Source organism: Ictidomys tridecemlineatus, chromosome 6 (assembly GCF_052094955.1).
Source record: "Ictidomys tridecemlineatus isolate mIctTri1 chromosome 6, mIctTri1.hap1, whole genome shotgun sequence".
NCBI lineage: Eukaryota > Metazoa > Chordata > Mammalia > Rodentia > Sciuridae > Ictidomys > Ictidomys tridecemlineatus.
The window spans coordinates 44146465-44170480 of NC_135482.1; positions in this window are offsets into that span (position 1 = coordinate 44146465).

Sequence of the window (24016 nt, forward strand, 5' to 3'; positions counted from 1 at the left end):
AAGTCTTATTAAAGAAGTCAGTGCCTATACCAATATGTTGGTATGTTGTCCCTGTTTTCTTCTATCTGTTTGACTGTTTCTGGTCTAAATTCTAGGACTTTGATCCACTTTGAGTTGTTTCAGTGCAGGGTAAGAGATAAGGATCTATTTTCATTTCTTCTGCACATGGATATTTAGTTTTCCCAGCACCAGTTGTTATGAAGACTGTTTTTTTCTCCAATATATATTTTTGGCACCTTGTCAAGTCCCAGATAATTGTAAGTATGTGGGTTTGTCCCTGTGTCTTCTGTTCTGCTAATTTTCTTGTCTATTTGGATTTCAACAACATCTTGTTTTTATTACTATGGCTTTGTAGTATAATTTAAGATCAAGTATTATTATAAAAGTGGGTGATTTTAATACACTGCTATCACTAATAGATAGACTTAAAATTAATAAATATAATGACAGAGTTGAACTACATTTTAGATCAAATGGACTTGACAGCTATAGAATATTTCATCCAAAAAAATTGAGTACATTTTTTTCCATTTGCTCATGGAACTATCTTCAAATAGATCATATGTCAGATCAGAAAGTAAGTCTTAGCAAACACACAAATAGTTAAAATAATTCCTTGCATTTTACTGGACCATAATGGAATGAATGTAGAAATCAACAGGAAGAAAATCTACAGAAACTATATAAGCATATGGAGACTGAGCAATATGCATTTGAATGATGAGTGGGTCATCAAAGAAATCAGGGGAGAAATTTTAAAAATTTCTTAGAATCAAATAAGAAACACAACCTATCAGAATCAGAGAGATACAATGAAGGTGGTCCTAAGAACTGAGTTTATAACTATGAGTGCCTACATAAGATACATTAAAAAGATCAGATTCTCTAAAGCCAAGTTGGTTTCATTCCAGGGATGCAAAGATAGCTTAACATTAAAAATCAAGAAAAGTATTACATCATATAAATGGAATCAAGAACCAAAATGACATAATTACCTCAATAGATGCAGAAAAAGCCTTTGGTAAAATTCAACAATCCTTCATGATACAATTTTAATGAAACTAGGGATAGAAGAAACTTTCTTCAACATTATAAAGGTTATATATGACAAACCCAAAGCCAGCATCATATAGAATGGGGAAAAACTGAAAACATTTTCTCTAAAACCAGGAATAATACTAGGATGTCCAATCTTGTCACTCCTAATTAATATAGTACTTAGAATTTTAGCCAGAGCAATTAGGCAAGAGAAAAACATTAAAAGAGAAAAAACAATATCATTCCTATTTTCAGATGATATTATCCTATATTTAAAAGACCAAAGACTCTGAAGGCCCCACCAGAATACTTCTTAAGCTGATAAATTCAACAAAGTAGCAGGATACAAAACCAATAAACAAAACTCAATAGCTTTTCTATATATCAATAATGAGTCATCTGAGAAGGAAATCAGGAAAATAATTCCATTCAAAATAGCTTAATAAAATACCTGGGAATAAATCTAACCAAGGAGGTGAAAGACCTCTACAAGGAACATTTTAAAACAATGAGAAAATAATTCAAAGAAGACAGTAGAAGGTTTTCCTGGATTGGCAGAATTAATATGATTAAAATTGTTATATTACCAAAAGTGATGTATGGATTCAATGCAATCCCCATCAAAATACCAATGATATTTTTCACAGAATTAGAAAAAAATCCTAAAGTTCATATTGAAAAACAAAAGATCTAGAATAGCCAAAACAATCGTGAACAAAAGAACAATGCTGGAGACATCACAATATCCAATTTCAAATTATACTACAGAGCCATAAACAAAAATAACATGGTGCTGGCATAAAATCCAAAACATAGACAAATTAAAGAAAACAGAAGACACAGAAACAAACACACACAGATACAATCATCTGATTCTTGACAGAAGTACCAAAAGCAAACACTAGAGAAAAGACAATGTCTTCAACAAATAGTGCTGAAAAAAATTGTATTTTCATATATAGAGGAATAAAACTAGATTCCCATCATTCATCCTGTACAAAAATCAACTTGAAGTGGATAAAAGACCTCTATATACAACAGTCATTAATATGGTATTATGTAAAAATGTGGATGTGTAACTGATGTGATTCTGCAACTCGTATTTAGGGTAAAAAATGTGAGTTCATAACCCACTTGAATCAAATGTATGGAAGATGATATGTCATGAGCTTTGTAATGTTTTGAACAACCAATAAAAAAAAGATCAGAACTCAGCAATTACTAGAAGAAAACAGAGGTAAAACAAACATTTAGGCAACTAATTCCTAAATAGAATTCCTGTAGCTTGGGAAATAATAGTAAGAATTGTTCAAATGAATAGTGTCAAATTATAAAGCTTCTGCACAGTAAAGGAAATAATTGACAGTGTGAAGATACAGCTTATTGATTGGAAGAAAATCTTTGTCAACTACTCTTCTGGCAGAGTTAGTATCTGGAATGTACAATGAACTCAAAAAACTCAACACCATGAAAACAAAACCAAACACAAGCAACCAATCAAATCACCGAGTTGATAAATGGGTAGATAAATGGAACACACACTTCTCAAAAGAAGAAGGACAAATGGTTAACAATTATATGGAAAAAATATTCAGCATCTTTAGCCATAGGGAATATTCAAATCAGAACTACCTTTAGATTATATCTCATCCCAGTAAGAATGCCAGTCATCAAGAATACAAAAAACAAAATATACTGGCATGGATGTCAGGAAAAAGGTACTCTCATCACTGATGGCAGAAATGTTACGTGGTTAACATTATGGAAATAAGTTTGGAAGTTATTCAAATAAAACTAAATATAAAACTACAATATGGTCCACCTATACTACTCCCTGTCATTTATCCAAAAGAATTAAAGTCAGCATACTTTAGAAATACATGCATGCTCATGTGTAATTCACAATATAAATTATTGAATCAGCCTAGGGGTCCACCTATAGATATATGACAAAGAAATTGTGGTGTCTATATATTGTGGAGTTTTATTCAGGCATAAAGAAGAAGGAAATTATGTCATTTTTCAGAAACATGTATGGAACTAGATGGCATCATGGTAAGTGAAATACACCAGACACTGAAAGATAAGTATTATATGCCTGTCCTCATATATGGAAGCTAGAGGGGAGAAAATGAGAAAAATAAAAACATTATGAAAGTAGAAGTAAGAATCATTAGAGTAGATGGAAGGGGATAGAAAGGGGAGTGTAAGGGAAGTTACTTGGAGTGCAGTTGATCAAATTGTTACATTCGTGTATAAATAACGTCATGATGAAACCTGCTATTCTATATAATTAATATGAACCAATAAAAAAATCACAATAGAAAAAAAGGTATTTGTTATGGTTCAGTCTTTTCAGATTTGTTAGGAGTTTGTTTGTGACCTATCATGTGATTTGTCCTGGAGGCATATCTGTATTTACTTGAGAAGAATATACTTTTGGAGCATATTATTCTGTATATATGCATTAGATTCATTTGATCTGTATTGTTATTATAGTTTTTTGTGTCCTTATAGACCTTCTGTCCATTATTTAAAGTGGATTATTGAAATCTATTATTATAATATTTCTTCTATTTCTCCCTTTAGTTCTGTCAGTGGTTTCTTCATATACTTAGGTGCTCTGATGTTGGGTGCATATGTGTTTGTAATTATCACATCTTCTTGATGAATTGACTCTTATAATTATAGCATTACATGGTGACCTTATTTGTCTCTTTTAACAATTTTTGATTTAAAGCCTATTTAAAGTCTAATATAAGTATATTCACCTCTGCTCTCATTTAGTTATCATTTGGATAAATAACTTTTTCTATCCCTTCATCTTGACCCTGGATCTGACATTAAACCTAAAATGTATTTTTTTTTATAAATTTCATACAGTTGGAATTTTTAAGAATTCATTCAACTACTCCATGTTTTTCTGATTGGGGCATATAATCTATTTATATTTAAAGTAATTATTGATCAGGAAAGATTTATTATGACCATTTTGGTAGGTGTTTTCTGTTAGTCTTATGATTATTTTGTTTTTCCTTTCTTGCTGTTTTCTTTTGTGTTTTATTGTTTTTTAAAATTATACTTTAATTCCTTTCTATTCCTTTGTGTAACTTTTATAAGTCTTTTTTTTGTGTGTGTGTGTTTACCATGATACTTACATAAGTTATTTTACGGTTATATAGTCTATTTTAAATTTATAACCACTTAAAATCAAATACATTAAAAATTCCACACTTTAATTTTTTCTTCTCTAAGTCAATGTTATCATGATTTACATCTATTCATATTGTACGTATTTTAAGTTTTTACTTATTGCGTTAGTCAGCCTCTTTGGATATGTGACAAAACACTTAAGTAAACTTTTAAAAGAAAGGTTTAAATTCACAGTTTCAAAATTTCAATCCATCTTCATCTAGCTAGCTCCATTGCTTTATACCTGAGATGAGGCTGAGCATTGCGGAAGGGCATGGAAAATGAGAGTGGCTCCGTTCAGGGTAGCCTGGAGAGAGAGAGAGAAGGAGAGGGGAGAGGGGAGAGGTGAAAGGAAATAGGGGAGAGGGGGTTTTGATATTGTATTAAAAACATATTTTGGTCTCTGTCCCTGGTTCCTGGCTGATAGCTCCTTAAATTCTTGTAATTTCTTTGAAATTGCTCCAGAATGATAAAGCAAAAGAATTATCTTTTGTGATTCATAACAAGCCCTTTTAATCATACTAAATTTATGTTAATTAGGTTATTTTTGGTAAGCCCTTAGATAGCCACAGGATGGGTCCTGGTTATCAGAGGAAGCAACCATGTCGTTAAAGGATGGGAACTTTCATCTCCACCCTTATCTCTGCGAACAGAGAAGTATTAGAGATTGATTTGATTATCCATGGCCAGGGATTTAATTAATAATGTCTATGTATTGAAACCTCTATTATAAACCAGAAAGGGGAGATTCAGAAAGCTTCCAGGTTGGTAAGCAAGAACATATCCATGTGACAGCAGAGTGGTACTCCCTGAAACGCCATAGAAATAGAAGCTCCTGAGCCTGGAACCCTCTAAACTTTGCCCCATGTACATTGTCATCTGGATGTTCATTTGTATTCTTTAATACATTATTTATAGTATTAGTAATATAGTAAGGAAGCATTTTTTTTCCTGAGTTCTGTGAACTGTTTTATCAAATGATCAGACATGAGGCAGCCATGGAAACCTCTGATTTATAGTCAAGTCAGACAGAACTAATGGATAACCTGGGGAACCATCACTTCTGATTTCCATTGGAAATGACTGGGTTTGTTGGCAGTCTTATGGGGCTGAGCCCTTAGCCTGCAGGGTCTGGGATAACTCCAGTCAGTTAGTATTAGAATTATTGGTTCTCTCTGGAAACTCACATCTGATGTCAGAATTGTCCTGTTTAGATAGTAGAGCAGAGAGGAAACAGGAGTTACCTCTTTAGTTATTTTTTAAAAATACTTTTATACTTTTAACTCTAACTAAAAGCAACTTACTCATCATCTTTAGAGTAACATAGTGTTCTGTATTTGTGTGTGTATCTTTACCAATGAGTTCTTAAATACCTTTAAAAAAATTTTAGTTGTCAATGGATCTTTTATTTAATTTATTTATTATATATGTGGTGCTAAGGATTGAACCCAGGGCTTCACACATGACAGGCAAGTGCTTTACCACTGAGCCTCTACTCCAGCCTACCAATAAGCTTTATACTGTCATTTGCTTTTATGTTGTCGCTTAACAGCATTTTGTTTCCAGTTGGAAGACTCTTTTTAGTATTTCTCGTAAGATATGTATAGTGGTAATGAATTCCTTTAACTTCTGTTTGACTGGAAAAGATTTTATCTTTATTTTTGAAGGGCAGTTTTTTTTTGATATAATATTCTTGGTTAGTGGACTTTTTAATTTCAGCTTTAGGAATATATTATTTTACTTACTTATGGCCTTCAAAGTTTCTGCTGAAAACCCACTGTTATTCTTTTGAGAATTCCTTTGTATGTGACAAGTCATTTTCTCTGGCTGCTTTCAAAGCCTGATTCTTGATAATTGATTATAAAGTGTCTGTGAATTTTGGTTTCATCTTAAAAAGACACTAATTATTGTCTTTTTTGCTTCTTGGATCTAGATGTTCATTTTCTTTCATGGATTTGGGAATTTCTTAGGCATTATTTCTTTGAACAAGCTTTGTGCTTCTTTCTTGACATTTTTCCTTTTCTTCTTCTTTCCTTCTTTCTTTTTCTTCTATTATCTTTTCTGTTTTTGTTTGTTTGTTTTTCAGTGCTGGAGATTTAACCCAGTGTTTCACATAAGCTATCTCTACTACTGAACTGTATCCCTAACCCTCTCTCTTTCTTGAACATATAATGCGTATAATGAATTGCTTAATAGTGTCTCGTAAGTTCTTAAGTTTTCTGCATACTTTTTCATTCTTTTTGTTCCTCCAACTTAATTATTTTATATTTGTTTGATGTAGTCTGCTATTGTACCCCTCTAGTAATTTTTTTTCAGTTCTGTTGTGTTGTTCTTTACCTTCATGATTTCTGTCTGGTACTTTAAAATTTTTATATCTGTTAAAATTCTAACTTTTCTTCATGTATTTTTATTTTCACCTCAGTGAGCATGTTTATGAGCTGTTTTGAATTCTCTGAGGTAAATCATGGAATTACATTCCATTGGGGTTGATTTTGGAGATTTGTTTCTTTGTTTAGAATTCTTGTCTGATTCTTAATTTTCCTTGACTCTTTGTGTTGGTGTCTATTCCTTAAACAAACAGGGTGTCTCTTTTGGTCTTTATGGGCTGATTTGATACAGGACATATTGATCATCAATTAGCTTGGTCAGAGATTCTTGGAACTTAAACTACTTTCCTCCCCAGAAACATATTAAGTGAGAATTTTGTCTACTTAATCTATCTTGAGGCAGGGCAAAGAGTTCTGGCATTTGTCAGTCTAAACTGCCATCTTTATTCTCCTTTGGATATCTCGACTTCATCAAACCCATCAGAACTCCAAGTGAGGCAAGTCCAATGCCAATTCTATGGGCAACCTTAATAAAGTGGAGTGTTGGAAACATAGCTCAACTTCCTCTCCAGGGAGAAGCTGAAAGGGTGTGTATGCGTGTGTGTGTGTGTGTGTGTGTGTATGTGTGTGTATGTGTGTGTGTGTGTGTGTGTGTGTGTGTGTGTGTGTACTCACTCTGTGTTAAGCAGCAAGTGGATAAAGAATATATAGTGTCTATGAGCCCAACCTGTAGTCTGTGTTTTCTCCTCAGTGGCTGGACTGTGCCAGACTCAAAAGAGATTCAAGACTAGCAGGTCAGAACCTAGTTAGCTGGGGAAGTCCCTCCAAATGTTGGGGTATTGGATGTTTGATCTAGTCCCTCTCTCTCCTGATGATACTTTAATTTAGAAGGTCTCTTCCTGATCATATGATCCTATGTTGAAGGGGAGAGCAGCAACTAGTGAGATGGTCTTCCATTTGGCTTTAGTGAGTCTATTTTTGCATTTTTATAGGGTTTAGGAGCTTTAGAATTAGTTTTTAAGCATCTCATATAGGGAATATTTTTATGAATTATTACTGAATCAGTGCATTTACAGAGGCAGGAGAACTTGGGGCTTCCTGCTCTGCCATCTTGTTGATGTTATCATACTGTTAGTGTTACAGTACTATATACAATATATATAATATATATTAACATAATACATATTAATATGATATAATATATATATAATTAATGTTATATATAATGCCATTAGTGTTATATATCTAACATGATGTAGAGAGACTAAGGGAACTCAGTTGAAGAAGTAGAAGGAGGAAAATTTAGCCAAGAGGTGAAGTTGAAGAAAATGGAAGGAGAGAGGTTAAAGAAATTTAAGCCATATTTAGCAATTTGCCTTTCATTACAAAGATTATGGGAGCCCACTTAAGTTTTTTTTTTAATATGAAGGCAATGTTATTTTTGAAAAATTATTCTGGCTGGCATGTGGAGAATAGCTGTAGTGGTATTAAACCTAAAGGAGGAGGAGTAATCTAGGGGAGAGTCAATGATGGCCTGGATGCACACTGTGTTAGTGGACACAGTCCAGAATTATTTAGGGCTTAGAATTAGTAAGACCTAAAGATGGGAAGTGGACAACACAGGGGGATGGCGGGTTTTTAGGCTTCTGATCCAAGTAATTAGAATGAGGGTGCTTTTTCTGAGACATTAAATAGAGTAGCAGGCATAGGTTGGCAGGAAGGTGTTAGCTACAAATTTTTAAAGGCCAATTTGTAATAACATTCTGGACAATTTGTTATCATGTAAAATTAGCTAATTCTTTGTCATTTTCAAGTAAATTTTTTTGAAATTCTCTTGGCCTTAGTTAAATGATGGTTTGTGAGGGAATTTCCAGTCAGTCTAATTAGTAAATAAGTAACTTTTCCACTGGGATTCCCCAGATTGAGGGGCAAACTTTGGATCAAATTGCAAAGTTCTAATAATCTTCAGTGATGTCAAGATTTAGTTGGTAATAAGGACAAAGATATTTCAAAATATTTGGCATGAATAAATGATTCAGAGATGACTTTAAATGTTGCAAGTTTGAAACATCTTTATTATCTTTTATATATAGTGACTTCCATTAGGTAAATGAGTTTATGGTTCATCCTTTTACATCCTTAGAGTTAGGTGAAAGTGAATATATGGATGTATGAGATATTAGCCTCTTTCCTGGAAAGGGGGAAATAAGTACATAAAGCAAAGAACCTGAGTAATCTCCAAAAGTATGGTTAACAAAATGTGATATAAATGACCTTGGCAAAACTTTATTATAATTATATACTAGGATCTTTTGGGCTCACATATAAGCACTAAAATTTTTGCTTGCTAAACAGTAGTTGGGAACATTTTTTTAAAAAAATTTTTATTGGGAACATTTCTTCATAAGTTTCTTAATGAATCATTTGGAAACCAAAGAAATTGCTATTAAGAGTATCATGTTCTAAGTAGTCTAGATTCTTGTTCATGGTTTAACAGCCTTAAACCCAAATCATATTAAAATAGTGCACACTCTGTCTCTCCAGTGTGTGTGTGTTTGTGTGTGTGTGTATTATTCTTATAGTACACCATGTGGTTTAATTTTGTGACCTGCAAACTTCTACACCAAACAATATTATAATATCACTTGGGTTTAATAGCTACTTTGTATGTTTGTAAAAGTAAACAAATGGCTTTAAAAAGCACATAGAGCACAAAAGTGACTGTAGGTGAGTAGCAGGTCCTTATTGTCTAAGCAGATCATACATATATAAAAAAAGAAAATTATTTGAACTATTCTTTCAAGACTAGAAAATACTCACATACAGAGCACACATTTCCATCATGAGGACACTCCAAATGACCATAATTATGTGACTGTACATCCAGTTTGAAGGCTACTTGATCAAACCAGAAATCATGTCTCAAAGATAGGGAATTCAGAGTTGTATTTGACTTTCTGAATTCATTTTCTATACATCTTAGTTCAAAGAACACAGAATTCGGAAAATTATCTGATGTATATCTCACATAGCAAGAATGGGTTTTCTCAATTTTTTCCAGTTCAACTAAACTTAATAGACAATAAGCCATAGGCAAGATATCCTGCAGAATTTAGTGGGATCATTCATTGCACATGGTTAAAAGTGGGTTTTTGATTTTTAGAAGAAAAATGTTTACACTTAGATTTCCCCTGGCATTAAGGCAAAACCCCAAATGATTTATTCAGTTATGTTTCAGAGGTGGGGATTGGGTGGGGTAGTGGTACAATTGGCTTCTGTTGAATTAATTTGCAATTTCAGAAGTGCAGCTGATTTTAATCTTTCTTGGAATTTTGCAACTTTATTTTGCAACTTCAGAGGTGAAACTGAAAATATCACACTATTTTCATAAGATTTTGGAAAGTGACAGAAAACTCATGACAGAGCCCAATCTCACCCAATTTGTAATAAGATGTTTATTAGTGGAATTCTAATAGGAATTGCCACTGAAGTATTGCAGTTTCTAAATTTATGTTTATACATCTAAACAACTGGTGTTCCTAGTCTCTATCTGTATAATTGCATAATACTGTGAACTGTAAATCCTGTGGAAAGGATTTACAGTTGATAAATAAAAGTTTAAGATGGTTGATTGAGCCCTTGAAAGCTTACCCCCAAAAGTCAGGCAAGATAAATCTTTCTTTAAAGAATACCAATCCAGAGTTCTGGGTACTAGGAGAAAAGGGAATGAAAAGGAGGAGGAGGAGGAGGAGGAGGAGGAGGAGGAGGAGGAGGAGGAGGAGGAGGAGAATAATAATAATAATAATCCTATTTTTGGATTAACAAAACAAAAATTTGAAACACATCAAGTTTAATTTTGGCATTGCCTCACCTTGCTTTCTATACTTCCCTCCTGCCATCTGGCCTCAATACTTATACTTTGATGTTGTCTTAACATGTTATTAATATTTGATGCCCATGAGTCTGATTGCTCCACATGTCACAATTACCCACTTTCCCTAATCCAGTCAAACCTCCCAGTACTATGTGAACTTCACCTCAACCAGCACTAATTGGAAAGTGACTGAGTCAAATAAGTCATACCAATATGTATTAGTAAACAGCCACACACCTCAAAAAATAACAAATACAGTTTTAAAAGAAGATGCTTTTCTGACCTAAATAAATCTAAGATTAATGTCGTCCTGATCAGAAAAATAAGGTCAGTTGCCCCAAGCTGTTTTCATTTTTCAAAGATTTTTTTTCCCATTCCAATTTTGACCTCTAAGGTATTTAAATGCCCCATATATTTCTCATAATGACTCCCAAAGCAATAGGAGAGGGGTGATTCTGGTTCAAAAGGCAGGCTTTGGGTAGATAGTCATTTTTAAGTGTGGGTAGATATATTTTTAATTGTATAGCAGGTCTTTGTAAGTATGAGAACTGTCTGATTACAACAGAGCAGAAGGGAAAATTATTTACCCAATCAGAAAATTCTACCAAGAGATTTAAGCTTACTGAATTATTACTCCCGTTGTTTATATACTGCAGTAAGTATAAAATAGTAAAGCATGATTTATATGAATGGGACTCAGACATAAAACCTGGCTCTTTGAAACTGTCTTCATGAGTCAGCCATCGTGTGTCTGTAGGAAGAAAAGATGCTAGGATTCCCTCTTCCCTCTATCCCTGTTTCTACTCTGTTATAAACCAGATCACATATTTAAAACTTTCCTTGGTTACTTTGGATGACCCAGACAGAATGTCACAATACTTCACAAGATTCCTAAGTCAGTGAATATTACCTTAAGATCAAAGGATTACTTTAATAGCAATGGAACATACGGACTTGACAAATAATTTAGTTTTTACTGTCTCAAATTGTGTCTATAACCTGTGCTATAAGGAGAGAGACTGGAAATCAAGATATGGTTCCTTATAGAGGAGTTGGCTAGGTACCACGTTTCTCTTTAAAACTTCCCACAATGTACCAGCTTTTCTTGACTTGGAGGAGGACATCTTGCATGCAGTAGCATCTAGTAATTTTTGATAATGATAATGGGAAAATCCTGGGAGTATTTAAAATTACTGACTTTTTTTAGATTACTAATAATTTTTCATCCTAAAATAAAAACCACATGACAAATATTTTTAAAAATCAATTAGAATAAATGCACATAGAGTCCCATGTGTACTAGCTTCATTCAAGAATAGTGTAGTAAGTTAAATGTCTTTCATCAAAGCATTTCTCTCTGGTTTCTTTGGGGCCTGTAAAACCACCCTTCAAAATTTAGAGTTTGGAGGTCAGCTTTCTGCCTGATGTCTTCTTTCAAAGACAAATACATCTAAGTGGAAGAATTTATGAAGCATCCTGACTGTAAGGATTATATCTTCATTCATTCATTCATTTAGTCAGCAAAAAGCTATTCTGTTAAATACCTGCTGTGTGTCAGTTAAGTTCCTAGCAAGGAAGATGGCTTTCGCTGTACTCAGATCAATCTTCAGTGTCAGAGATATGCATTTTCTTTAATGTTCTATCAATCTCTCTGGCTCAATGTATCTATGAGGAAACATATCTTCTTTTCTTACAAATTTGCCTTACTTTCCAAAGGTATAAATTCCATCAATGGAATTAACATTTTTGTCAGGCAACAGAACTCTTCCTGACTCCAAGTGAATCTTTCCCTTCTAAAAACTCCAGGTATTAGCACTCAATTGTTATTTAATTATTCAGGGTATGATCAATTTGCTTCTTAGCTTTATTATAAAGTACTTAATGACAAAGATGGTGCTTGACTTTGCCTATCCTCTAGATTAATTTCTTCAAGTGTATACTCCTAACAAACTCCACCTTAGGTGAATACAAGTTTGAGAACCACTGCTCTGTCAAATTTTACAGTACTTACAAGTCATTCAGGGTTTGTGTTAAAATGAACATTCTAATTTAGCTAGTAGGAGACTCTGCATTTTTAACAAGTTTGCAGATGATATCAATGCTTTGGGAGACAGTCTGAAGATCAAAGAAAGCAAGCTTATAGCCTCAAGAACAGTGATAGCCCCATGGGGAGATTTTCAACTAATTTCTTGTGATTTCATTTAACAGCACCTTACTGTGAATGAATTAACATGAGGCTAACTCAGGGTGATCACACGGGCAGAGAGATAATGACCTTAAGGCAAAGAAAGCAAAGAAAAATGAAATGTACTATATAACAATTTTGAGTTTTATCTGAACCTCACAAGCTGACATATTCTTAAATCTTATTTTGTTTTCTACTTTTTCTTATTTTAAAAAGTACTTCTTGTAAGCATAAACCCATAAACTAACCTTATCTTTGAAAAAAAAGTATTTATAAGGATTTCCCAAATGTTAGTCTCTTGCTTGATAGGTTTGTTAAAATGAGTTCCCTTAAGCAGATCTTTCCTTTTAGGTGCAGAAAAAAAAAAGTTAGATGTTACTGTATAATTTTAAAAATGTGGTACTAAAAGCTATTCTTGAAATAATTTAGAAATGATGCCAGCTATCTTGCTTCAGAAATATTTACCTGGGATGGAGTAATAGTGACACCTTCAGAAAAGGCTTATAAGAAGCCATCTGAGAAGAAGGAGGGAGAGGAAGAGGAGGCGAATACAGAAGAATCACCTCCAGGAGAGTAGGAGGAAAGCATGGAAACTTAGGAGTGACCTTCCCTTTCCTCCCTTTCCTATTCAAGGGGGAGACTAAATTCTAAGCCAGCTGCTAATGGGCTTTGTTTGGTGCATTTCTATGGAATAGAGGAGACAGCAGCAAAAAAACTACAGAAAAATGTGTCATTCCACTGGTTTTGATACTGGCTTAGCAGCCCCAAATCTTCCAACTATAAACCTATGCCATTCATGTATAATGAAGCAGGATACCAATATTTCTTTCCAATACTCAAGAACCCCAACTCCTAAAAACCCCACACAACTATTACTTTGTATATTGTTAAAATATTGGGAAATGTTAGGTGTCTGTACATTATTTTTTCCTAAGAAAAATGATTAAAGGACTTCCTATTTTAAAAATGATCTAAATATTGCCCCTAGTAAAATGTACTCATTGAATGGCAAACAGATGGAAATATGTTTTCTCAAAGAACCAACTAGTGCAAAGAAGTACAAAATTAATCAGAAAGCTTTCAGATATAATTGAATAAAATAATGAACATCGGTGTCCTTACCCTGATGGGTTCTACATTAAACTATGACAATATTTCTTTGCTGTTTGAGAACTATACTTTGTTAACACAGAACTGTCATGCCTGGTACATGGCGTACCCACAAAGCAATCAAAAGCAATTAAATGAATAGTTTGAACAAAGTTAGTTTTTATATAATCTATGCACATTGAAAAACAAGTTCAAATAAATCCCAAATAAGACTTAAATTTAATAGTGAATGGGTTTTATATTTCATGAGACTGTTAATTATAGACAAGTAACACCTACAGCATGTAACCCTACATCTGTTTCAGAGTTGGAACAAGTAGTTACTTAAATGATGCACTTTTGCCAAGACTCATAAATGTTATAACCTGATTCTAATTTATGGCAAAAACAATGCTTTTATTACTTTTTTTTAATCACAAAGAGGAGAAAAGGATAAAAGTAACATGGTTTCCCTTCAGTGATTCAGATTTACGGAATCCTCTCCAACAATTTCACCTCTAACTGCAGTGGAACTTGTTCACAAGGGCACAGATGGACATTCAGTTCAGGAACCAGCTGTATAATTCAGAGAAAAAGAAAAAAATGGACTAATTTATACCCCAGATTGAACAAGAATTGAATACTTCCCAAGGTTTTAGAGCATCTGGAAAATCTTTTTAATGTTATTCATTCTTTTGTTCCTATTTGTTCACTTATTTTTGTCTAAGACAGGAAGAAAAGGGAAAGGCTGGAATGTCATAAGAAAGTTATATTCAGCTGCAGTTTATGTAAAAAGGATCAATGCTTTTTCCTGTTTGAATTTCATTCCAGTGTTGCATACTTAAGGGCTGATCTTCTTAGGGTGCCAGCATTCCCTTGAACCAAAATAAGCAAACATCCAAGTACTTTGAATTCTCTTCCTCAAAATTATGCTTCATTATTCTGGGATCTTGACAGAATAAAAGAACACTGCTAAAGTATAAAACATTTTTACATTTATCTGGCTATGCAGAAATGCAGTGGAATTTAGCCATTGGATTTACCTTTCCATTCAAATCCTGCCCCAGAGAATTTCTGACAAATCCGAATTCTCTTCTGTGAAGAGAGGAGGCAATCCATAGTAATGTTCTTTGTATTGTCCCAGAATCTCCCCCTCCAAAGCTTAGTTCAGGAGCTTAACAAAGCTTAATCAAGGAAGTTCTGTTACAAAACATTGCTGCATGAGCATTGTCAAGTTGTTGGAAACTACTTTGAATGGAGGCATCAAAATCCTCTGTGAAAACACAAATTTTACTGCTATTGTATGGGAGAGATGACAAATGTCTTGAGACCAGAGAATTTTTCACTGTGGCTTTTGCAAGTTCTTGTTACCCTATCCTTATCCCACAGCTGTGCTCCCCCATCCCTTCTTGCACATGACATTAGCCCTTAATTGTTCCTATTCTCTTACTTCAGTAAAGTCCAAACTGCTCAAACAATGGCTCTTATTCTACAAGAACAATCCTTCTATTCCCATTTCTGAAACTAGCTCTACTTCACTCAATCCCCCCTCCCACTAAGTCTAGCTGAACTTTGGCCAATCCCTCCTGCTAAAGTCATGCACATCCTTTTTTTTTCTTTTAGTTGAATGAACATGGACACAACACCTTTGTTTTTACTTATTTATTTATTCTATGTGGTGTTAAGGATCAAACCCAGTGCCTCATGTGTGCAAGGCAAGCACTCTACCACTGAGCCACAACCCAGCCCCATACACGTCTTTTTGACCATCCTTCTCTTTGTTAGAATGCTCTTTTGGAGCCTTCTTTATGCTAGTGGTATCCTGCTTAATTTATTTTGTCCCACAGTTTTGCTGAGATTCAGGCAGGACTGGCTACTCTGTTTTTGGATTCCAGACCCTTTAAAGAAAAGTGAGTCTTTCATCAACCAGACCAGTGCTTAGCTCTCTTGGCTGTGAAGCGTTTCCTAAGACTTTCTTCTTCTTTATTGCCTTTGGTATATACTTCTTGGTTTGATTTGTTTCTTTAACTGAAATTCTCAAGGTTAAGGAGGGATGATGGTGCCAAGGAAAGTTTGTCAGTTTGTAAGTCACTTGAATATATTATAGAGATGGAAGCACTAAACGTTGCACACGCTGGTAGAATTTTAAACTGAAGTTTAAAACTCCAGTGGTCACTTGAGGAAGTTGAATTATGGATAAGATAATCCATCTGTATGCCACCTTAGAATCAGAATTCACAAGATTTGTAATAATCAAATGGTCAATGTTTTTAATTGGGATGAAGAGGCTTCTTGAAACATAAAACTTTTAAAAGAGCAAAACTATAAAATTATTTCTCTTAAATATTCCCTAGAAAAAGCTAATAGAAATGTAGAAGATCTCAAATCCAAGTTGTTATCATCATCACTGTCATTCTTCTTCTTCCCCTTCATTGAACTGGCGTCCGTCCCTCTTGGTCCCCTGTGTCCTAACTACCTTCTTTATAAATTCAAGAGCAACAACATTTGTATAGCTAGTTTTGATAAAGATACTGATGAATATTACAAGGAAAGGAAAACAGGTCCTCTAGCTTAACTTGAAAGACAAAATCCAAAAAGGTAAAGGGAAAGTTTTGTGTGACATAAGAATGCTCCTGATTTGTTCACAGTTGTTCTTAAAAGGGAAGATTTTTAAGAAATTGAAAACAAACAAAAAACAAATAACCCAATCAATAAATGGGCTAAGGAACTGAACAGACACTTCACAGGAGAAGAAATACAACTGATCAACAAATATATGAAAAAGTGTTCAACATCTCTAACAATTAGAGAAATGCAAATCAAAACTACCAAGATTTCATCTCACTCCTGTCATAATGGCAATCATCAAGAATACAGGCAACAATAAATGTTGGTGAGGATGTGGTGAAAAAGGCACACTCACACTTTACTGTTGTGACTGCAAGTTGTTGCAACCACTATTGAAAGCAGTATGGAGATTCCTTAGAAAATTGGGAATGGAACCACCTTTTGACCCAGCTATCCACTTCTTGGTTTATACCCAAAGGACTTGAAATCAGCATACCATAGTGACACAGCCACATTCATGTTTATAGCAGCTCAATTCACAATAGCTAGACTATGGAACCAATCTAGGTGTCCCCCAATAGACGAATGGATAAAGAAAATATGGTATATATTCTCAATGGAATATTACTCAGCTTTAAAGAAGAGTAAAATTATGGCATTTGCTAGTAAGTGGTTGGAGTTGGAGAATATCATGCTAAGCAAAATAAGCCAGTCCCACAAAACCAAAGGATGAATGTTTTCTCTAATGTGAAGATACTAATTCACAATAAGGTGGGGGGCATTAGGGAAGAATATCGTTACCTTAGATTAGGTACAGGGAAGTGATGGGAGGGAAGAAGAGGGGAGGTGGGGATAGAAAAGATAGTAGAATGAAACAAACATTACTACTGTATATATACATGCGATTGCATGACCAATATGATTCTGCAAAACGTATACTCAGAAAATTGAGAAATTATATCCTATCTAAATATGATATATCAAAGTACATAAATGTATTCTACTGTCATGTGTAACTAATTAAAACAAATAAAAAATTTTAAGAAACACAAAAATCAAAAACAAAAAGAAAAGCCCCTAACAAAAACAAAACCCCCAAACCTAAAATGTCCTTTTTTTCAGTTGATACCAGGACTGCACAGATTACCATAAACCCTATGACCTCCCATTCTTTCTCTTGTTGGAGTAATAAGAACATTTTAGTGATAGGAATCTAAAACATTCCTCTAATTAATCCATATATTTTTTACATGTAGTATAGTGATCCCACTCTGGATCTGTCAGAGTGAGATATACTAAAGGGTTCAGATTGATTTTCTAATACCTAAGCCCTTTCCTGGGATAGATTCAATAGAACCTTCTATAACTTAAAAAATGCAGCCCCCCAGCCAAAGCTCCTATACCTAGACTCCTCAATGACCATTGACCTTCCTTTCTATTTATTTGAAAGATCCAGACAAGCTTTGGGAGTTCCAACTTGGCACAATGGATATTGGACACCCAACACTTACAATAGCTTCTTGCTTTACCACATAGCAAAAGCCTGCCCTCTTTGTGTGTGGTGGCAACAACAGCAAAGCTAACTGATTTAGTCTTAAGCTTTCCATTTACCCTTCTGCTCCCTCTTGCCACTCAAGACCTCCTTCTTACTTGAGAACACCCAGTAGCCCCTGAAGTACCTTTCTTCCTTCCCAGAGGAGGGAGAACTCTATGGCTGTCCTGTATATACTTGGGTATTTTCCTTGCTTCATTCTCATCGCCTTGAAACTCTTATAGACAACCCAAATTTAGACCTTTTTATGGATGGAGACCAAACAAAATGGCTATCAAGCTTGTTATGTGATCAAAACTCATTCAAAATTACTTGAGCATTATCTTTTCTCAGAGCAAAATCTGTATAAGTTGCTGAAATTTCAACAGTTACTATATCCCACCAGTTTAGAGATAAGAAATCAAATATGGTTTTGGGGATGTCTCATGGATTTTGATATGCTTTGGAAGCAGTGTGGTTTTCTTAACTGCATCTGGTATTTCAATCAAACACAGCAATCACATAAAAAAGTCTCTTAGAGGCCTTGTTTCTTCCAAAGGAATTGGCTATACTAAGGTGCATGGTAAAAATCAGACTCAAGAAACAAAGGGCAATGCTTTAGCGGATAACTATAATAAATGAGTTGCACTGACACCTCCAGATTGTCCAACAAATCCAAATCAAAGTCAAAATTAAATGCTGACTATTTGCATCTGGTCTTGATTTAACTAGAGTATCAAACACTTGATTTTGAAGAAACATATTGGAAAATATCAAATTCTTTATCCATTGTAGATAGCTGGTGGCACCAGATAATCTGTTGCTCTGCCCCACAATGTTGAGATACACCTCTCAAAAACTGTTACATGCTGTTACACACCACGGAAACAGAAATCAAAAACTACCATAAATAATCTTGTGGGGATACCTCAACAGGATTGTAGAAATATTTCTGCTGTGCTTCCTATGGGTCAAACCTACCATTTATGGAAAAATTATAAAACTGAGACATATATGCAAACCAAAATGTAGTTCCCTTTGAACATATATCTACAAATGGATTTCATTTAGTTACTCATTTTATGTCATTGTGAATATGTTCTTAATACTCTATCTCTGTTTTCATGTTGGCTAGAAGCCTTTCACTTTCATAAAACCACTTCTTTGATAGTAACAAATATATGCTTTGCGTTTTTTCACGTGGCAATACCTACCAATTTACTTAATGATAAAGGTACCTACAGAAACTTGTAAATCTGTCTGAGGAATTTCAGCTGTAGTGGCCAAAATCGTTGCCATTAGTTTCATGGCTCTTCAGTCTACTCTAATAGGAGCTCACAAACTTTTCACTTAAGAACTGGTGAGGATGTTCAAAGTGTCTAAGGATCTCACCCCAAATCCTTGAATGCTATTTTATAGTTCAATATTAAAAACCATTTTAGGGGATTATTGCAGTGTGTTCAAGTTTATAACAGGTCCAGGCAGATTTTACCAGTAGTAAACCACAGGAATTCCTACATGACCTTCAGCTTCAAATCTTGGCTTGTTGACAACATAAAACTCTTATCAAACCTTACAGGACCAGATCAGTTATTGTTAACACACAAACACTGAAATAAAATTCTAGGGAAAAGACCCTTGAATCCCTGCCTCCTAGTTAAAAAGATAGCACACATCTACTTCCAGAATTACTACATCAACTGGAGATTTAAAATGGTGGAAAAATTCCTTGGAATCCTCTAGAAGAGAACATCATGAAGGTGATGGCTTTTCCCAAATCTTTGGATCAAGCAGCAGGCGGTTAGATCTTGATAATTTCTGTCCAAGATCTTTAGTTCAAGATACCTAAATTCTGAGTCACTGACTACCACATCCCTCTTTGTCTCTTTATTCTCACTTTGATAGCTATAATTAAGATTAATTTTTTTCTCTGTAGTTTTGTTTCTTTGGTGAATCAGGAGGAAGAACAAGTATTACTGAAACCTGTTGGCATCAAAACGCTCTTCCCCATGTCTCTGGGTGGGGATGGGATTTGTTTTCTGGGATAATCCCAACAAAGCAGAGTTTTGGCAAAGAGGCATTGTCCCAAGCATTCTAATTATTCTTATGTCAATACCTGTCTTTTCAGTCAATGACTGTATTATCTCTAAAATTTTAAATGATTCTGTATACTTAATTGACAAATAATTAAAAATCAATTGCAAAGGCAACACTGACTGGAAGATATAAATTTTTTTCCTATTATAGATCACTATGGTGGCACCAGATAGTATCTGAAATAGAGACTTAATTTTTGTGTTTTTTTTTTCCTAAAAAGCCCCAATGGCAGTCATCAGCAGAGAATCTGAAATTATACAAACTTTGACTATTACAGGTCTAGAGAAATGTTGCCCTCATATATCAGAGAGAAAGGGAGAGGGAGAGGGAGAGTGAGAGGGAAAAGGGGTAGGGAGAATGTGTGCTTATCTAGACTGAGGAGAGAGGGAGGAGGAGGGATAAAAACACAGATAAACCCATGATGGACATTTTGTTTTCCCCACAAGTCCACATCTCATTCTTCTTTCAGCATGGTGCTCTGGGGGTGACCCATATGGAATGCATCAACAATTCCCTTGCCCTCTATCCTTCTGTTGGGTTTGGCCAGTAGAAAGCATTGGCAAGGGATCTGGAGAGCAGAAGGAAAGTAAGGTCAGGATATTTATTCCTCAGCCTTCCCAGCCACAGCTCCTCTGAGATGGACCTCTCACAGTTCACTTTCTTGGCTCCTGTAACCACTTCCTCCCCTCATGCATTCGAGTTGGGGTGTAGGGTAGTGATTTTTCCCCCTATCTCATTCTTTGTTGCTTTTCCTAAACTCTTCCTACATCTTTGTAAAGACTTGCTTTGTGAAGTCTCCTTTGATGACTCAATTTAAAAGTACCATTTGACTTCTGCCAGGGTCTTGATTGATCCATTTCTGGAGAGTTGAATCCTGAGCCCTGCTTCCAGACTTGAAGTTTCATGAAAGAACTAAGCCCCAGAGGTAGAGATAGTCTCAGAGAATTTCCATTTGTAAGAATAGCTCAGTTACATCATCTTTTACCAGAAGGACAGGAGAGTGGGAATATTGTAGAGGTCAGAGCACAGAATATGAAATCAGAAAGCCTGAGTTGGAATCTTTGCTCTCTTCTTATTGGGGGAAGGAGGGCAAATGCTTTTGCCTCTGTGCTTCACTTTTTTCATCTATAAAGTGGATGATAATAGTACCTGTCTCATAAAATTGTCAGGACTGAATGAAATATACATACAAAGCACAAAAGTTGTTGGGACTTTGTAATAATCCACAGTAATAATTATCAGTAAAGACCAAGGATCAGACAAAATGCTGCTTACTTCAAAGGATTTCTGTGTAGACAAATGCACTTATAATGAAGAGTCTGACTCCACATTTTGATATTCAACTGCTCACAGTTTTTAAACTCTGCCTCCCCTTCTTCCCCTTGTGCTGAACATCTGGACCAACTGATCAGAAAATCTAGTACTTTCTGTTTCCGCACCAGCCAAACCACAGTCCCCCTCTCTACAGAAATTCTCATCCCCATCCCTGCCCCTCACCACAGTAAAACCCAGGCCAATTTCCTTTCTTGCTCTTTCATTTCGGATTGGCTTGAGAGTCCCACCCTGTCCTCCCCAAATATCTCAATTATGTAAGTGATAAACCTGGATAAGCTTTCAGTGTGTATGTTTGATGTGTGTGTATGTGCATCATCAGTCCTTATATCCAAACTGAACTTTGGTTGGGTGTCTGTCTGCCTCTGTAGGTGACATGAAAGTCCTCCACTTAAAACATTTAACACTAAAACCATGTCTCTACCACCTTATTTCAGATTCATCCTGGGGGGGTGGGGTGGGGGGAGAGGGAAACCTTGAATTGACTGAACTCATTTTCCTCCCTGTGGTGGATGGATATCTTCAAAATAGAAAACAAGCTGAATCATATAAAATGTAGTTATATTTCTTTCCCATCTTAAGTTGTAGATTGAGATTCATACCTGTTCATTAGATTGCCTGATGATTTAATTATATAGTGGCCCATGATATGGATATACCCCTTACTGGTGTGGCATAGCTCAGGAATGTTTGCAAATTTCCATGAATAGAGATATTAGAATTACTGGATGAACTTTTTAAAAATTACAGAGACTAAGAACCTATCTCAGACCTCTGAAATGAGAACTCACTAGCCAGGATCAGATGGATATAGGAAGGTAGGTTAGGAAACTATGCTTAAAATAAGTTTCCCAGTTGATTCTAAAGATTAGTCAGGTATAGAAAATAATAACAAGATTAATTTTGTGAGATTGGATTTTTTTAGCTCCTAAAATATCTTGACCCAGGGACATTTGACTCCAAGAATATTCTGATTTTACCATTTGTTCTTTGCTTTGCTTTCAGCATAGGCGATTAGTATAAAATATACAAATTGGATATATGTTGAAGAATTAGGTCATTGATAACAAAGAAATTTCAGATAACAGCCCACCTTAATAGAGCTGAAAGGACCTGCCCACAGATTTCTCAGGAACTGGGTAAAAATGAAAAAGAGAAAAATAAAAACTGTTAGTTTTTATCCAATTCATGCTAAACATTGATGGCAAGAATGGTCAGCACAAAAGAAAATGACAATAGCTAAAACTGCATGTGCTAAAATTTGTTAAGATGAAAATCTTCCTGAAGAATTAAAACATGCAAATACTGAATAGGGGAAGAAATAGACTTGGCAGAAGTAACCAACACCAAATAAAACCACCAACAGCTAAATTGGCAGAGGCAAAAATTTATTATGCTTAAAAATTTACAGAAGAATCCAATTTTTTTTGCTAAGTTTAGTGTGAATAATTTGACCTGAGACAATTGGATTTGTTACAAATAATGACCATAAAAGAAAATTTGCAATTACTGAAACTATAATCAGTAAAACTTTGATATAAACAACAGCAAAAAACATTTCCATGTTGAATAATATTTTCATTTAAACCTCACGCAGAAAATAATTGATTCCAGTGAAAAGAATTTTGTAAATTAAAAAGTAGAATGAAAAGATATTAGAAATGCCTTGAAATAAAAATTTTATCAAGGAATTAACATAGTTTAATAAAAATTAGTCCTTAAATACTTTTAAAATGTGTATTTAAAAATATGATTTTATAATTATCCATGTAAGTGTAATTCTATATTGATATAAATGTTTCTACTTTTAAACATAGGAGTCAAAATATTCTCAGGGCCTAATGTCCATAGGATCAAAATGGCTGGGTAAAAACTTCCTGTACTCAATTATATATTGTGTAGTATGAAGGGGAGAATGATCAGGATGAGTTGGGAAGATGGGGTAAAACCAAGGAGAGCAAGCATTATGTGGCTTACCACAGTTTTGCATACCTGGATATCCTGGTAACAACTTAGGGTGGTAACAACTGGTTGGGAGTAAGAGCACAAACTTCATTCTTTTAATTTGTGTCCTAGACTTACCTCTCCTTATCTGGTTTAATACAGTGGTAACTGAAACAAAATTCTAAGCCTTGATGTTGGCAGAAACGAAGTCATCTTTTTTTTTTTTTTTTTTTTTTGTGGTGCTGGGGTTTGAACCCAGGGTCTTGTGCATGCTAGGCAAGCACTCTACCAACTGAGCTATATCCCCAGCCCTCAAGTCATCTTTCAAAATAAGAACTTCACTAAAATATTTTTTTTTAAAAAGACAGAAAACAACAAATGTTGGCAAGGATATGGAGAAATAGAAATACTCATATATGGGTGGTGGGATTGTAAAATGGTTAAGCCACTTGTTCACAAATATTCCTAGCAGCATTATTTACAATAGCAAAAAAAAAAAAAAAAGAAAAGAAAAGAAAAGAAATGGTTCAAGAGTCATCTGATTAATGGGTAAACAAGATGTGGAATATGATTGGGCAATAAGAAGAAATAAAGTGCCGAGATATTCTATAATATGAATGAACTTTGAAAAATATTATGATAAGAAGACAGTCATAAAAAAGCCATAAGCTGAATGACTCTATTGATATTAAATGTCTAGAATAGGGAAATTTATGGAGGTTTAAAGTAGATTAGTGGTTGCTTAGGACTTAAAGATGGTGGACGAAATGGCGAGAAGTACTAATGGGTGATGAAAATGTTCTGATTATGGTGATGGTCTCACAACTCTGAACATACAA